The following is an 11,431-nucleotide window of genomic DNA, read 5'->3' as shown; positions in this document are numbered from 1 at the left end:
TTCAAAAATAATAATAAAATTTTTTTTTTCTTTTAGTAAGATGTACTATTCATATTATTAAATATTTAAATTGGAAAAAATAAATATACCACTTTTACGAGGGGATTAAACTGACCTGGGATCACTCATTTTAATAGATTGGGTTTGCAAATCGAAATCTAATCAAGCTCAAGATTTTTTTGATAAATAAGTTTGTTATTTTTTATTTAAGGATTTAAGACTATGTACCAAGACTATGTAATTTTCCATCGTGTTTGCCATATTTCAAAGTTCGAAAGGTAGGTTGAGATGGCGAGTTGGTGTCCGAGAGGAAAGAAGTGTCGATAGCTCAAGTGGTTTAGCAGCGGCGTATTGAGCCGAAGGTCGTGGGTTCGAATCCCGCTCGTGACACTAGCTTTTTCATTTCAACAAAGATCTTACATAAAAAGAATAATTACTCGAAAGATGTTATTTGGTCAATAGACAACTAAACATAATGGAATTGAATAATAACGTAAAACCATATTTTCAAGATAAATATGTAAAATTTTAAATATCACATTCAGTAGGTTCAAGGTTATGATAATTTTACTTTGGTCACTTTGTGCTGTGTGGTTTCTGTATTTTCTGCCGATGTAAATGGTTTATATTCACATCGTCAAAAAATGGCTCAGTATAACAGTAAATTTATACAAACACATCAAGCTTTTCGTCATTTTGAATAAATTATTGCATCAATTCAAATTTGAAAAGAAAAAAGTTAAAATTATATTGAAAAAAACTGTTTTTGCATAATTTAAAGTTCTATGAACGTGTTTAGTAATTTTTTTAAATCCTCAAAATAAGGATATTATTAAAACTGGATTGATTTGTTTCAGGTGTGATGGTTCTATACACGGAGTCAACTCAACGGGGCCAGTGATAATCCTCGTCTTTAAGTGAGTGACGCTAAAATGTTACCTTTTTTTCCCAACAAATTATTCAGATGGAAAAAATCTATAAAGAAAGCTTTCTTGAAAAGACGGAATAATCAAAAAGCTTTCACTGAGCGTGACCGGAGCCACCGAAGTTAATTATTGAAAAGCCTTTGTCTGACTGTGTCAAAGACTAGACGAGGAGCAGGCAATGAAATATAAACTCCAGAAAAGGCCGTTTTCTCTTAGGAATTGTATTTTCAATGTCTTATTTATTTTCTTTATATCCTACTGAAGCTATTTCAAAATTTCATTATTTTTCTACCATTTTGTAAAACGGTTTCTTAATCCGAAAATCACACGAAATCAATTTGAAGTAGCAACAGGCCAAAGTCGCTAACTCGCAACTCTCGACTCAACCGAGGCTTCAATTTGGATAAATCGAAAAAAAAGATATTTTTCAAATGTTTTTTTAGACTTTTGATATTTCCTTAGTTTCATAAAGTGTTTTTCGATATTTTGACCAAATTTTATGAAGATTGATACAGGGAATCAATTTGAAGTAGCAACAGGCCAAAGTCGCTAACTCGGAACTCTGGACTCAACCGAGGCTTCAATTTGGATAAATAAAAAAAAGATACTTTTCAAATGTTTTTTTAGACCTTTGATATTTCCTTAGTTTTATAAAGATTTAGTGGATATTTTGACCAAATTTTAAGAAGATTGATACAAGAAATCTGACTGATGTGTGACTTCTAAATATTCATGTTTGATCATAGATGTGTGTTCAGTTTTGGAGCAGTTATTTTAAAATAAAATATATAAACGAGGTATCTATGAATTATTACGATAAATTGCCAATAAAGATGCTTCAGCATTTTTTTAAGCCCTTAATGATAAAAATAATTCTTTTTTATCTTTCGCACTATATTCGAGTACATTAATAAATAATAAGCCTTTAGTGTTCAAGCTTCTATTTTTTATCGAGATATATCACGGACATTCCGGGCGACACGATTGCATCTATCCAGAAAAAAAAATTTAAAGTGCCATACAACTAAAAATATATTGACAGTTTTGATATTATTTGTAACTAACAATGTTTTAGAATTTTATTTCTTCCAATAGATGGAATTTATGATAATTTACTTATTGTTGTGACATTATTTCTATTTCGCCAAAATTTCAATGAAAGAATATTGGTTTCTTGTTAAATTTAGTCAGTGTTTTGCATAATAGTTGTATCTATCTAAACAGTTGCTTAATTTATTATAAACCAACTAAATTTTTTGCAAAATCTTCCCTAAGAAATTCAAAACCAGTTAAAAAATATCTATAATACGAAAATGTACTATTTACACTGATAAAACGGTTGTTATTTCTTACACTTGCTTCTTCCAAAGAATAAAGTTAATTTTATTAATAAAAAAAATAGTTCCAGTATTTGCCAAAAATCCAAGAAAACAACATTAGATGTTGAAAAGCCTAAATCATTTATGGAAATAAAGAAAATATTTTGGTTTTTGTTTGACTTTGAGTTCCGTGACTACCACCTACTCTATCTGTGACCTACGGTAATTAATGCGAACGAAAATAAATTTTTTAATTAATTAATCTTTTTATGTAAGTTATTGATTGAAATGAAAATGTCAGTGTCACTAGCGGGATTCGAACCCACGACCTGCGGCTCAATGCGCCGCTGCTCTAACCACTTGAGCTGTGGAGACTTCGATCCAGTCGGACGCCAAAATGAAAAATGGCAAAAAGGAGGAAAAATTCGAATGGTGGGTTGAAGTGAGAAGTTGGTGTCCGAGTGGATCGAACTTACGATAGCTCAAGTGGTAGAGCAGCGGCGAATCTAGCCGAAGATCGTGGGTTCGAATCCCCCTGGTGACACTAACTTTTTCATTTCAACGAATACCTTACATAAAAAGATTTATTAAATGAAAGAACTTATTTGGACAATCGGACCGGAAATATAATAGAATAATTTTTTTCTTTGAATTTTGTTTTATTGAATCATTCACTATTTTGATAAACCGTGATAATTTATTATTAATAATTACAAGTAGAAAGAGTGAAACAAATGTACTTTAAATTTACCCCTCGTCAGACAGATATTCATGGAAATACGGCTCATTTTTATGCAGCGTACAATTCTCAAGAGATCATTTAATGGACCGTAACTAAATATTCTTAAGCCGGCCTTTCTGACGGCCATTTTCGGATTATAAAGAGAATTTGTCCAAGTACGGCATTTAATCTCCGAAATCTCACCGGAAACACTTTCTTAGTCAGCGTTTTTAATCTGTTATTTAACAAAAAAAAATACACAAGTATGTCCGTATTGTTAGCAAAAGATTAACCGTCGTACTCGTTAGCGGGGTTTCGTCAAATAAAACGTTTAGCATTTATAAGAAATGTATTTTGAAGTAATTGTCCAGCATCGATTGTGAAGTGCAGTTTGGACAGATTGTTTTTATGTTTCCTTTGTTTTCTAGAGGATAGGGTAAGAGATAGAAGAGTTTTTTTATAACTACTGGCCAGCTTCAGTTTGTCAATCAGCTCCGATAGCGTTGCTAGCGACTCCTGAATGTTTTTTCCAGTCCTAGTTGCAAGAACCTGCACCTACCGTATATTAGCCAGGGGAACATTTACTGAACCATTGGTTTGATTATGAATAAACGCATTTTGATTGAAAAAAGTTTCTCGCCTGCATCTTCCCCCGATAAACGATCTTGGATACCGTCATCAACTAATGGCATAAAAGAGGTTTCTGCTGCCCCCTAATCAAGCAGTTTTTTACCGCTAGCAATTTCCCTTCGTTCACTATAAATTTTCTCACCTGTGGCTGCCTTCACAGAAACAGAATGTGTGGTCTCCTCTTTTTGACAGTATATGCAAAGTTTATTCTTTCTGTACACCTGTCCGGTGCAGGTGCTTTATAAGCGGCAGTGCCTTGTCAGGAGTCCAACCAGAATCCTGGTTCGGTTGCTGTTGTCTTCCAGTAATTCTTTTGTAAGATTATCAATGATTAAATTTTGCAATGCTAGAAAATTTTAGATTAAAAAAATAATGAATTTATAGTTAAAAATTTTTACAATAAAAAAATAATTTATACAATGCTAAAAATTTTTAGATTCAATAATAATATTCGTACTCACTCAAAGTGTTTGTGTAAATTAATACAGTGATTAAATCTAAAATTTTCTATTATTGTGTAAATTCATTTTTTAATCTAACATTTTCTAGCGTATCAATTCATTCGTTTTCATAATCTAAAATTTGGTTGAATTGTACAATTGTTTTTTATTTTTTCAATCTAAAATTTTCTGTTATTGTATAAATTCATTTTTTTAATCTAGAATTTTCTAACTGTATATATTCATTCGCTTTTTAATCTAAAATTTTCTAGTATTGTATAATTGTTTTTTTTTCAATCAAAAATTTTCTATTATTGTATAAATTTATTTTTTTAATTTAAAATTTTCTAACGTATAAATTCATTCGTTTTTTAATATAAAATTTTCTAGTATTGCATAATTGTTTTTATTTTTTCAATCAAAACTTTTCTAGTATTGTGTGATTGTATTTTTTCAATCTAAAACTTTCTATTATTGTATAACTTCATTTTTTTTAATCTAAAATTTTCTAACTGTATAAATTCGTTCGTTTTTTTAATCTAAAATTTTCTAGTATTGCACACTTATTTTTTATTTTTTCAATCAAAAATTTTCTTATTGTATAAATTTTTTTTTTAAATTTTCTAACGTATAAATTCATTCGTTTTTTTATATAAAATTTTCTAGTATTGCATAATTGTTTTTATTTTTTCAATCAAAAATTTTATAGTATTTTTGTATTTTTCAATCTAAAATTTTCTATTATTGTATAACTTCATTTTTTTATCTAAAATTTAATAACTGTATAAATTCGTTCGTTTTTTTAATCTAAAATTTTCTAATATTGTACACTTGTTTTTTATTTTTTCAATCAAAAATTTTTTATTATTGTATAAATTCATTTTTTTAATCTAAAATTTTCTAACATTGTGTAAATTCATTTGTTTTTTAATCTACAATTTTCTAGTATTCTATAATTGTTTTTTGTTTTTTCAATCTAAAATTTTCTATTATTGTATAAATGTGTGGTGATTAGTGACCGTTAATCGATATTTATTTAGAAATCGTGAGATGCGGTCTGGTGTGATGTAGATTTCAGAAAAACATTTTCTTTATCGTGCCAACGTTTCGATCTTTATTGAGATCATCTTCAGGGCCTGGGATTTACAAACATTGTTTACATATTGCAATTACATTTTGGATGTTTTGTTTCTTTTTTTCCCATCCACCGCCCCACATGTAATTGTAAATATGTAAACAATGTGAGTAAATCCCAGGCCCTGAAGATGATCTCAGTAAAGATCGAAACGTTGGCCTGATAAAGAAATTGTTTCTACAAAACCTAGCTCACACCAGACCGTATCTCACGATCTCCGAATAACAATATAATATAATAATCGTTAGTAAATTTTCGAAAAAATGTTTTAAACATCATATGCACATTGCAAAGTTGTTTTTATTGTATATTCGAAAAAAATAGTCAAAGATAATTCGTTGAGAGTGCTTTATTAGATAGAAAAGTCAATAAAAGTCAGTAAGAAGGTAATGATTCCTTAGTGAGTCGTTTTCAAGCGTGTAATGTCTAAATGAAAAGTTAAATCAACATGAAAGTCCATTCCAAGATAAATATGCCCGGCGGAAAGAAGCGTGCTCAAGTCACTCGACGAACCTTATTTGATTCAAGTTTTTGATCCGAGTCGGAAAACATTATTCACCGGGAAAGTCTGCTTAGTTATCCCGTCAAATCCCCGTCGATCCTGGAAATCCCATCGGAGTGCCTAGTTAGCGTAAATGATCGATTTGCTTTCCGCTTGAAATAATACAAGTAACCCCCCTCCGTTAATCAGAAGTTTGACAAAGTCGGAACAACTTGTCGGCTCGGCGATGGGGTTGAAACAGTCTAGGACATCAGAATGTAAATATGTAGTTCTAAATTACGATGAACTATGTACAGATTGCCTTGTGAATTACAATGAGACGTAAAGAAATTGCAACGTATCCTTTGAATTAAGACAGGTCTATTTTTATCAAATTTATTTGGAAATTACAACTACAAATATGTATCTGTAAGCATATTTGTTTTTGAATTTGTTCACTTGAGCCTCTTGTGAGATTTTACCCAGCGACAACTACAGTGATAATTACTATACTGGTACATTTTTGTGGATGCTCAATCATTGATTATTTAAAAAAAATTATATATATAACAGCTTTTGATGAGTTCACGTACATACCTTGCCTTTTATTATCGTTTTCTCAGCCTTACCGGCTAAATTTACGATGCATTACGACTGAAATTTTGGTGAAAGTTTATCCTCGCTTTCGATGTTTTACAGCATCTCGCTTATTTGGTTCTAATTTTCTTCCGGATTTTGTTTATTTGTATCCATTTCTTATTCGCATCTGTGCTCCCTTTTCATTTATTTTTATTTTCTGGTGTAAATCTTGTCGTTTCTCTATTTTTTTCACTTTTGTTTCATATTTTATCCGTTTACTACCCATTTTGACTCTTTTTCTATTGCGATTTTTTTTTCCAACACAAGTAGCAAGAAACAACATAAGAATAGATTCACTAGTTTTCGAGGTCCGCTTGACCAATTAATATCATTCAATTATTTAAGATTTGTAGTTGAGGTAAAAAAGTCAGTCCTTTTTTAAAAAGGAAAACTCATAAGGTGGGGTTGAGATGGGGAGTTGATGTCCGAGTGGATCGAGGTCACGTTAGCTCAGGTGGTAGAGCAGCGGCGTATCTAGCCGAAGGTCGTGGGTTCGAATCCCTCTCGTGCCATTAGCTTTTTTTCATCTTAACTAAAAACCTTAATTAATTGCCTTTAAAAAGATTGTTCCTACTCACAGTAAGTTGTTTTGCAACGATCCGGATTTCGAGCCTTTTAGCTCATCATCAGTTTGAAGGACTTCTACAACTACGTCTCTCGACATGAATTGCCAAAAGTGAACCCGCTCATACCTCCGCCAACTCGACGTTCCAATTAGCAGCTGATTTTTTTAATGGCGCTCAATTTCAACGTGCGAAACGCGGAAATTATAACACAATTAAATAGGACTCAGACACCCCACCACAAATGAATAAGTAGGTTTCCGTTGTTTGTCATACATAGTTGAATTATCGGAAAAAGTTAGTAAAATTTTTAAACAAGAAGGTTTTAGAATAGCTTTTAGAAGTACGGGTTCACTTAAAACATCCTCTCAAAACCTAAAGACCAAGTAGACAACTTGGCAAAAAGCGGGGTTCACCAAATCAACTGTAATGATTATATATAGGAAAAATATATAGGACAAAGCGGTAGAGAAATAAAAACAAGAGTAAAAGAACACTTGCCTAAATCGAGCAAATTTTCGGAATTTAAGGACCATCTAAAAGAAGCAAAACATAATTTCAATTCAAATCTAAATACAAGGGTTGTACATAGTTTCAACAAAGGGAAAGAATTAGATTGGTTTGAGAAATTTGAAATGAAACAATGTAAAATTGAACATGGTGATAAATGCACTAATAATATAACAGATTTTGATCTACCTCCCATTTTAAATATGTACATAAATAATATCAAACATCCAAATAATTAAACTAATTATTTTAATTGATATTATTTTTATAGTAATTTAATAATATTAAGTATTTACTAGTATAATATTTATTTGTGTTATAATTTCCGTGTTTCGCACGTTCAAATTGAGCGCCATTAAAACAATCAGCTGCTAATTGGAACGTCGCGTTGGCGGAGGTATCAGCGGGTTCACTTTAGAGAGACGTGGCTGTCGGAGTCCTTCAACCTGATGATGAGCTAAAAGGCTCGAAATCCGGATCGTTGCAGAACAACTTACTGTGAGTAGGAACTATCTTTTTTAAAAAGGACTGACTTTTTTATCTCAACTAAAAACCTTAAATAATTGAATGATATTAATTGCTCAAGCGGACCACGAAAACTAGTGAATCAATTCTTATGTTGTTTCTTGCCACTTCTATTGAAAAAAACAAAAACAAATATCGCAATAGAAAAAGAGTCAAAATTGGTAGTAAAAGGATAAAAATATATCAGCTGGTTCACTTTGGCAATTCATGTCGAGAGACGTGGTTGTAGAAGTCCTTCAACCTGATGATGAGCTAAAAGGCTCGAAATCCGGATCGTTGCAAAACAACTTACTGTAAGTAGGAACTATCTTTTTACAAAGGATGAAACACCACACTCACTCCATCATTTATCATTTCTATTAAAAAATCCAGTGTCACGAGCGGGATTCGAACCCACGACCTTCAGCTTTATACGCCGCTACTCTACCACTTGAGCTATCGTGACTAAGTTTGAAAAATGGCTAAACGGAGAGAAAATTCAAAAGGTGGGGTTGAGATGGGAAGTTAGTGCCCGAGTGGATGGAAGACAAGTGGTAGAGTATCGGCGTATCAGGCTGAATGTCGTGGGTTCGAATCCCGCTCGTAAGACTGACTTTGTTATCTCAACTAAAAACCTTAATTAATTGAATGATAATAAAGGATATACATTTTACAACGCGATCACACTTTTGTACAGTTGATTGGAAGTGGGGAGAATTTAATATGTAAAGAACCCTTTGTAAAAGTTTTTCTTAAAAATTGCCAAAAATGGGTAGTAGACTTATTGCCTTGTATGAGTCAAGAAAAAAATTATATATAAGAAAACCAATGACGATTTGAATAAAGCCGCCAGAATTTAATTTACTTATATTCATAATTTTGTCATTCCATGCCTTCTCGATATATAGAGAACAGAAAATTTTAAAAAAAGCTTAAAATAAGGAGGAACGGAATATAAAATTAGAAAATCCCGTTAGGCCGAAACAGACACTTTTGTAACGAACTACCGAGGATGCAATTGGATTACCTTTTGAAATTGAAAAACATAATTAAAAAAATTCCTTCAATATGTTGCAGCATAAGCAATGCGCTTTTTAAGTCAGGTCCTGTTGTTGCAAAAGTTGTTTTTAAACAGAAGTTCTCTATTTGTTCCTATATTTCATGAAATTTACAAGATCATTTTGTTTTTCAATTTACCCATAAAAATTTGGAATAAGTTAGGAAACGGGATAAATTGAATGTAATGTTATTGATGATGATCTTTCACCCTAAGGTTTTGTGTGATAATAGACAGCAGTGTGATTTTAAATCCGACTTTATTTTTTAATCAGGAAAAACAATCCTACTAATCCACAAGTTCTGTGAGCTTTTCGTAACGGGACATAAGCCCGAATTAAGCTAATTCATTAGCATAAGTTTGCAGTAAACCGGTCTACCGCGGTGTTTGGAGTCGGGCACCTGGCCCACGGATTGAATACCTCCTGTACACCCTTACAACTAACCCCAAAGCACTAATGAATTCAACTGGAGTAAACAGAAAGACCAAACCCGGTTTAATATCTGGACCGAGATTCAAGCGTCTGCTACACTAAATGGAATATTCGTAATTTAATGAAACAACTAAATTTATGCATGTGGTATTTATTGCAATATGTTTTCAGAAGAGTAATTGTTCAGGTTAACACTTTATGGAAAACACCAATGAAGTTCTGTTGAAATATCGTATAACGAAAAATATATTTCAAAAAGTCAGAAAGTGACAAAAAATTTGTAAAACAAGCTTCAAGAATATACTGTTTTTGAACCAATTAAAATAGCGATTGAATTGTTTAAAATCACGAAGTACTCTAGGAAGAATTTTTTTATAGGAAATAAACTTATTTGGTTCAAGGTCAATTTGAAATTATATTATTTTAATTTAAGTGGTAACACACAATCAGTACAATAAATTCAAATGACAATTATTTTCCAGGAAATTATAGTTTTAAATTTTAAATTAGCTCTCTTCAATTAACTAAATATCATTACTTAAATTTCAAAATTTTCAATTATTTATTTTTCAAATGAATACATTCAATTTCAAATTAATCCTTTTTACTTTCAAATTAAACATTTTTAATTTCAAATTGATCATTTCTTTTAAGCATTTTAAACAATTACCAGATGATAAGAAACACAAATAAAAAATCTTCTTTACTTTTAATTATAACAAGGCATTGTTATTAAATTATATTAAATTTAATTAATTTTCAAAAATTATTATATATGAGCAATTAATTAAGGTTTTTGGTTGAGATAAAATAGCCAATGGCACGAGCGGGATTCGAACCCACGATCTTCGTTTTGATACGCCGCTGCTCTACCACTTGAGCTATCGTGACCTCGATCCACTCGGGCACCAACTTCCCATCTCAACCGCACCTTTTGAATTTTCCTTATTTTTTTTATCTCAACCAAAAACCTTAATTAATAGTAATATATTGATTGGTCAAGCGGATCACGAAATTAGTGAATTTAATGATTTAAAATGATGTATACTACACTAATGCTCTCCATGGCCATTTCATTTGTCGTCGAGAATCCAATCCGATTACACGACATTTGAAAAATGACAAAAAGGAGAGAAAATTCAAAAAGTGGGTTTGAGATGGGAAGTTTGCGACCGAGTAGATCGATGTCACGATAGCTCAAGTGGTAGAGCAGCGGCGTATCAAGCCAAACATCGTGGGTTCGAATCCCGCTCGTACCATTGACTTTTTTATCTCAACCAAATACCTTAATTAATTGTAATATATTAATTGGTCAAGCGGACCACGAAATTAGTGAATTAAATTATATATAAGGAACTAATTTATCATTTCAATATTGTATTTTATAATAAAATCCCATATTAACATATTTTAAATAATTAATAAACTAATATTAAAATCGTTTGCCCAATTACTGTACATTTAAAAAAGTCGTAAATATTCAGGAATTTTTATTTTACGTGCGTATATTTGTTGTCCATTTCAGTTTTATTGCTTTACAGGAAGGTCAATTTGAAATTATATTAGGTTAATTTAAGTTCTAATTAGGTTAAAAAAGGGTAAATTTGAGATTGAAAAAGAGTTAGAACCAAATTTTAAAAAAACTGGATTTGGGGTTAAAAAAAGTCTATTTCGAAATTAACAAAGATTCGTTTTAAATTAAAAATGGTCAATGAGAAATTAAAAAGAATTACTTTAAAATTAAAAAGGGTTAATTTGAAATTAAACAGTTTAGTTTCCAATTGAAAAATATTAAATTGAAGTTCAAATGGGTTAATTAAAAATTGTGACGTTTAAAATGGTTAATTTGAAATAAAACACGGTTAGTTTGAAGGTGAAAACGGTTAATTTTTAATTAAAAGGTTAATTTTAAATTTAAAAGGATTATTTGAAACTTAAAAAGGGTAAATTTGGAACGAAATAGCTTTAGTTAAAAAAAAAGTGATTTTCAATTAAAACTAGTAAGAAAAAAGGGCCGAAAATGTAATACATGCATGTGATTTTTTATCATTATTTTTTCTTAAGTCGTAAAAA

General features: G+C 30.9%; 1 protein-coding gene and 1 non-coding gene across 2 annotated transcripts in view; one reads left to right on the top strand and one right to left on the bottom strand.

The window, feature by feature from the left end:
* The first annotated feature begins 854 nt into the window (after positions 1-854).
* The window catches only part of LOC106670984 (neurotrimin-like), a 325,411-nt gene continuing 314,834 nt past the window's right edge, over positions 855-11,431 (top strand). The window contains exon 1 of the mRNA XM_024227397.1: positions 855-917. The gene's annotated coding sequence lies outside the window, so the exon portion shown is untranslated. The remainder of the gene's footprint in view (positions 918-11,431) is intronic.
* Positions 8,262-8,334, bottom strand: Trnay-aua. Its single transcript has one exon. It is a non-coding gene; the product is annotated as a tRNA-Tyr (tRNA).

Source organism: Cimex lectularius, unplaced genomic scaffold, assembly GCF_000648675.2.
Source record: "Cimex lectularius strain Harlan isolate CLEC.00 unplaced genomic scaffold, Clec_2.1 scaffold206, whole genome shotgun sequence".
Lineage (NCBI taxonomy): Eukaryota > Metazoa > Arthropoda > Insecta > Hemiptera > Cimicidae > Cimex > Cimex lectularius.
Note: the sequence above shows the minus strand (reverse complement) of the source record. Positions and strands in the feature narration are given on the sequence as shown.